The sequence below is a fragment of the Perissodus microlepis genome, chromosome 12, assembly GCF_051167445.1.
Source record: "Perissodus microlepis isolate ML-2025 ecotype Zambia chromosome 12, ASM5116744v1, whole genome shotgun sequence".
Lineage (NCBI taxonomy): Eukaryota > Metazoa > Chordata > Actinopteri > Cichliformes > Cichlidae > Perissodus > Perissodus microlepis.
Window position 1 is genome coordinate 32,070,253 of NC_140472.1, and position 7,073 is coordinate 32,077,325.

General features: G+C 39.0%; 1 pseudogene across 1 annotated transcript; it reads right to left on the reverse strand.

Annotated features, from left to right (window-relative positions):
* Positions 1-1,929: 1,929 nt before the first annotated feature.
* On the reverse strand, positions 1,930-4,780 carry LOC146376675 (natterin-3 pseudogene; annotated as a pseudogene). The gene is made up of 2 exons (XR_014801875.1): positions 4,439-4,780; positions 1,930-3,746 (listed from the first exon to the last, which is right to left on the reverse strand). The product of XR_014801875.1 is annotated as a natterin-3 pseudogene (transcript).
* Positions 4,781-7,073: the final 2,293 nt, after the last annotated feature.

The window sequence follows — 7,073 nt, forward strand, 5'->3', positions numbered from 1 at the left end:
GCCTGGCAGGGCGAAGGACACTGTCTCAGCTGAACTCTGGACACACACACAGGCATATATATATATATATACACATGCAGATGTACACTCATCCCCCCTCCCCCTCCAAACGCCTTCGACGCTTATTCCCCTCTGATGCTGACGGTGGATCATGGAGACCAGCGCTTATGCTGCAGGCCCGGATGTACTGTCTACATTGGCTGTCTCTCACCCTTTACCCATCCCTGTTTCTTGTCATGTGTTTCTTTGGTGTATTAAGAGTTTTTTTTCATGTGCTATGTGCAGAGGTGTTTTTTCTGTTCTCAAACTGATCTCCTTGTTGGAGCTCAGTCTGGGGGGAGTTATTTTTTTCTCCTTATCTTTCCTCATGTGGTGCATTTTCCATTGTTATACCTCTCTGACCTGTCTTCCCCATGTGATGTTTTTGTGTAATGTATGTATGGTCGGAGGGAAAGATGGCGCCGCCATTGCGTGCAACAGCCTTAACATGAAATTTCCCCTTGTGGGACTAATAAAGGTATATCAAATCAAATCAATCAAATCAAATCTGTGGGACAAATAGGCTTTAGGGCCTGACTTGTTTTTAGAACTGGCTTTGAGCGGTCTATAGAGGCATTACAGTTTTTTGACACTTGGTTGTTGGCTTAATTTTTACCCAATCAGAAATTTGACCCTGGTAAACTAATCTCAGATCAAAAACACATGATACTGTTTAGTTGTGAGGTATTTAGTCTGAAAAGAAATAATCATGTTAAAAGAGCAGATATGGACCGTTTCAAAACGATGCACCATGCAAAGTACATGAATGAGTAGGGATGGGTACCGGTATCCGGTGCCATAAACGGTAGTAACCAGACCGAAAAGCAGCGCACATTTCGGTGCTTTATTTTCCCCTGAGATGTCATACACTTTGGATTCCAGCCAATCATTTTACCTTTGCGAGCGTAGTAGGCGGGCCCAGCTACGTACGTTCTTTTAGAGCAGAGCTACAGATTAAAAACGCCCAAGGCGAAGCGGTCAAAAGTCATGCTGTACTTCACAGCAAAAGATGCAAACTCAGCAGCCTGCAACAAGTGCTTTAAGGTGATACTGTGCAAAGGGGGTAACTCCTCGAATCTGATGAAACACCTGGCGATGTATAGCATTTTGTTAAAAGCCGAGAAATGCACCGTATTTGATAGCTTGCTGCAAGACCTCACACCGGGCACATCTACTGCGGGTGTGGTGCCTGTTATCGGACCCGGAGTTAGCAACATCCCCCAAAAACACGAAGAGGAGAGTCCTGGCCCCTAGCCCTGCCAGTGTAGCAGAAATGATGACGGATGATGATGGCAGCAGCAGCCGTTCTTCTCTGCGTGAGTAGCTTAATGTTGTTCGTGTGTAATTTACATTGAGTAGGCTAACCACGTTATTACATTAATGCATGTAAGGTGAACTAGCAAACACAGTCGTAATTACATGCGGCTGTCTTCTTGTTTGATGGCAGATACTCCCTTCACCTTGGCCAAAAAGGCTAAAATGACCAAAGAAAAAGTGGAAAACAGCTAAACATGAGAGGTTTTTGGACAAAGTTTGTGTTTTTTCCATTGATTAAGCACTGCTTCCAGCCAAGAGTGATGCCATAAATCCCCTATAGCTGCAGAAAAGGCTAACATTGTTATCTTTTTACAAAAAAAACAGCTAAACACAAGAGGTTTTTGGACCAATTTTGTGTTCTCCATTCTTTAAGCACCGGTTCGAGCACCGTTTAAGCACCGGCACCGTTTCAAAAGTACCGGTTTGGTACTGGTATCGGATAAAACCTAAACGATACCCATCCCTAATCATGATTCAACCATTCTTTGATTAAAGGTATAATGTGTGGGGATTATATCATTTTAATATCATGTTTATTCATTCATATCCTTTTTATTAGTTTATATCCTTTTTATTAAGCTTTGAGTAGTGGCATTTGATTAAAACATTTATTCAATATATTATACACTTGGACCTGTGGTCGTTTGTCTCTCACCTCAATCACGAATCGGGACAAATGTAACATATGACAGTATAATAATCTCACAATATATAAGCAAATACATATATATATATATACAGTTAGAACAATTAGAACAGTTAAAAACAGTTTATAAACAGTTGTATAACAGTTATAAAAGTTGGACAAATGTATATAAAAATTAATGGAATTATTTGCAGAAAAAATATTGGTTAAGTCATTTTCTAAATGACTTTTAGTCTTAATTTAGCACCAGTTCACAACAGCAGTCAATTTTTATTGTAAAGACCCTAAAACCATAATAAAAAAGAGCTTTTCCATGCATTTCTGTTTAATCACATTCATCTCAAACTGATTCAAAGCAAACAAAAATGGTAAAATGATGTTAAGAGAAGAAAAACAAGATTGACATTATTAGACATACTGGAACTGGATTTGATGGGGTTTTCTAAGAAATTCACATTAGCTGACAATAGCCTCAGTTTTTTCCTATTTCTGTTTTCTTTTTTCCCATTTCTGTTTTCTTTTTTCCTATTTCTGTTTTCTTTTTTCCTATTTCTGTTTTCTTTTTTCCCATTTCTGTTTTCTTTTTTCCTATTTCTGTTTTGTTTTTTCCTATTTCCGTTGTGTTTTGTGTGGTTTGTAGCGTTTTTCTGTTCAGTGGAATTGGATTGGACCGGACAAGGCTTGAATTTTTCTAGAAGTTCACATCGGTCGACCACAGCCTGGATTTCTCCAATCTGAATATTATCATATGTCCCAGTGATTGACGTTATGCGGGTCTCTCCATCACCGTAAGTACGTCTGAGGAGTGCTGTGAATGAAATATCAACTTTTTCTTTGCGCCGAACAGTGGAAAATTTACAGGAGTGGTTTGGTGGCACGGTAAGCTCCACAGAGGCAGTGTCAGTCATACTGTCTGTCACAGTGGCTCCCTTTGTAAACTGAAACTGCACCTCTGTGCTGACTTCAACAGTTCCTCCCACAAGGAGTGGAATGCCAGTGTAAATGATTGTTTTAGCCCCAAACTTGACAGAAAAGGCGAAGTCCCACCTCTGCTGCACCTCATATGTCTTTGAGAGTGTCACTGTTTTCACTACTTGGTGACATTCATAGTTGCTGATGGTTGCTTCATGCATGACCTCAGGAGGAAATTTGAAGACTTAAGAATCATCATTGTTGTATCTGACATTGTAAATCGTCTGGCTGATGACATTTTCACTGATGGTCAGGACCTCATAGTGTTTGTATGAATATTCTTTATCATTATAAGGCAAGTAGAAAACCTTATCTTTAGTGGACACCTTCCCCAGTCCATATTCGTTCTTGCCCACATATATTTGCTTCCCTGAGCAGGTCCAGACTGAATTCTTCGGTACTGAACCATACGAATCAGCATTCCACTCCAGGATCTCAAAGTTGTCTTTGTTAACCAATATTTCAAATTGAAAACTTCTCTTTTCTATTGCGCTAGGATAGTAGCAATATCGAACCTTGCTGGGCGTATAAAAGCCAGCGTCACACTTGTACTTACAGATATAATCAACTCGATTAGTATAGCCATTGTAAAGTGAGACAGCGTTCCTTGGAAGAGAGTTGTTCCAGGTCACCCACATCAAGTTAGTGCCATTCATAGGGACAACGGAGGACAACTGAACTTGCCTCTTCTGTCTAAAGTTACGAACACTTAGAAGTGGCAGATTTGTTAGCATCGGTCTGTTCACTGCAGTTGGAGGGATGCCACTGGAATCTGTTCACGTGGATAAAAGTGGATAAAAAGGAAAAGGACATGCATGAAATTTTAAAATGCAGATACACAAAAAGTAAAATGATGGAAAAATCATTAACCACCAGAATAAAGGTAGCAATATAAAGATTTTTTGAGATTTTTATTAATTGCTTTCATTTGCATCACTTTCCTTGATGACCAGGTGCTATCAAAATACACCGTATAATAGCATCATTATACAGCATCAATAGGAAAAAAAAATACATAAATATGATATATTATCATTTTACTTCTATATATTTCCTTATTATACTATTAAGAAAATATTATAATATTTCCTTAATATTTTACTTCTACTTTTTTCCTAAAATGTGATTGTGACAACATGTGTTGGGAACCTAACTCAATATAAGAGGGAAGGGAGGGAGGGGTTGTTTTTCTGCTCTTTTCTTGGAGGGGGATTTCCATTCCAGAGTTTTCCATTCCAAACTGTAAATTTAGCCAAGAGCTGGGCCCAGCTCCAAATAAAGGGGTACAAGTATATACTGCTTGGGCGTTGTGCTCTATGTCTGTTTGGCACACTATTCCTTTTACTTTTAAACCCATTTGAAACAGTATGAAATTAAGTTATTAGCCTCTGTATCACATTTGCTGCCAGACATTTGATTATAAGCATATAATTTACCAAATTTCTGCTGACAGTTTGTGCTTACCGTCTTTCTGCTGCGTACTGTTCTCAATGTCATGAGAACTGGCTGAAGACAGAATTAGCAGGATCAGCAGCAACAACACTGGCAAATATATGTGGGATATGAAAACAGGGGAAAAATCATGTAATCAGGAGTGTATAAAATCAATAAAAGCTCTGAACAGCAAAGCTATGAAGACACTGAGTCAAGAGTCTGAACTGTCTCAAGATGGGGAATTCCTTTTGAAAGAGGAGCTAAACGTTTACAACCTGTTTTGAAAATGTGTAATGTTTGTTCAAATTGGCAAAGAACACAATAAGCAGTGCTCACCTTCCATCTTCGGTCTGCTTTTGCTTGCTGTCCTGTGACTTCCTTGTGATTAAGTATGTGTGTGCTTACTTTCTCTTTCCACTCTCTTTTAAGGGGGCCAGTGCGATAAAAGTAGGATGTGAGGGAGTTTCCTGAAAATATTTTGCTGTTATATTTCTGTGATGGAACACATATTTTGGTTTACTGCTTGACTATCCAGAGTTGGGACCAGGAAGCAGAGTTGCAGTCTTACACGCCTCTCTGCAGCTTCTCTCCTCCTGCTACCCCCCCAAAAACCCATCTCTATAGAGACTGTGTCAGCTTCCAAAAAGACAAAAAACAAACTAAAAACCAGCAACAAACAACTTAAACATAAACAATCAAAAAGAAAGAACAATACAGTATCCACATCTGAACCAAAGAGTAAAACAGTGAAATGTGGATTATTAAATATTAGGTCTCTCTCCTCCAAGTCTCTGTTAGTACATGACTTAATAATTGATCAACAAATTGATTTACTCTGCCTTACAGAAACCTGGTTGCAGCAGGATGATTATGTTAGTTTAAATGAATCAACACCCCCGAGTCATTCTAACTACCAGAAACCTCGAAGCACAGGCCGAGGGGGCGGTGTGGCAGCAATTTTTCACACCAGCCTATTAATTAATGAAAGACCAAGACAGACTTTTAATTCATTTGAAAGCCTGATGCTTAACATTGTCCACCCCAGCTGTGAAACTCAGAAACCAGTCTTACTTGTTATCATCTATCGTCCACCTGGGCCTTACACAGAGTTTCTGTCTGATTTCTCAGACTTTATATCTAATTTAGTTCTGAGCTCAAATAAAATAATTATTGTGGGTGATTTTAACATCCATGTAGATGCTAAAAATGACAGCCTCAACATGGCATTTAGTCTGTTATTAGACTCAATTGGCTTCTCTCAAAATGTAAAAGAACCCACCCACCACTTTAATCACACTCTAGATCTTGTTTTAACATATGGCATAGAAACTGAACATGTAACAGTGTTTCCTGAAAACCCTCTCCTGTCTGATCATTTCCTGATAACATTTACATTTACAATAATTGATTACACAGCGGTGGAGAGTAGATTTTATCAAAGTAGATGTCTTTCTGAAAGCGCTGTAACTAAGTTTAAGAATATAATCCACCCACTGTTATCATCTTCAATGCCCTGTACCAACACAGAGCAGAGCAGCTATCTGAACGCTACCCCAACAGAGGTTGATTATCTTGTTAATAATTTCACCTCCTCACTACGTACGACTCTGGATACTGTAGCTCCAGTGAAAACTAAGGTCTCTAATCAGAAGTACCTGACTCCGTGGTATAATTCTCAAACACGTACCCTAAAGCAGATGACTCGTAATCTGGAGAGGAAATGGCGTGTCACAAATTTAGAGGATCATCATTTAGCCTGGAGAAATAGTTTGCTGCTTTATAAGAAAGCCCTCCACAAAGCCAGAACATCTTACTATTCATCACTGATTGAAGAAAATAAGAACAACCCCAGGTTTCTCTTCAGCACTGTAGCCAGGCTGACAAAGAGTCAGAGCTCTGTTGAGCCAACCATCCCTTTAACGTTAACTAGTAATGACTTCATGAACTTCTTCACAAATAAAATTTTTATCATTAGAGAAAAAATTACCAGTAATCATCCCACAGATGTAATATTATCTACAGCTACTCTTAGTACCATTGATGTTAAGTTAGACTCTTTTTCTCCAATTGATCTTTCTGAGTTAACTTCAATAATTACTTCCTCCAAACCATCAACGTGTCTTTTAGACCCCATTCCTACAAAACTGCTCAAAGAAGTCCTGCCATTGATTAATTCTTCGATCTTAAATATGATCAACCTATCTCTAATAATCGGCTATGTACCACAGGCCTTCAAGCTGGCTGTGGTTAAACCTTTACTCAAAAAGCCATCTCTAGACCCAGCAGTCTTAGCTAATTATAGGCCAATCTCCAACCTTCCTTTCATATCAAAAATCCTTGAAAGAGTAGTTGTCAAACAGCTAACAGATCATCTGCAGAGGAATGGTTTATTTGAAGAGTTTCAGTCAGGTTTCAGAGCTCATCACAGCACAGAAACAGCTTTAGTGAAGGTTACAAATGATCTTCTTATGGCCTCTGACAGTGGACTCATCTCTGTGCTTGTCCTGCTAGACCTCAGTGCAGCGTTCGATACTGTCGACCATAATATCCTATTAGAGCGATTAGAACATGCTGTAGGTATTATAGGTACTGCACTGCAGTGGTTTGTATCATATCTATCTAATAGACTCCAATTTGTGCATGTAAATGGAGAGTCCTCTTCACA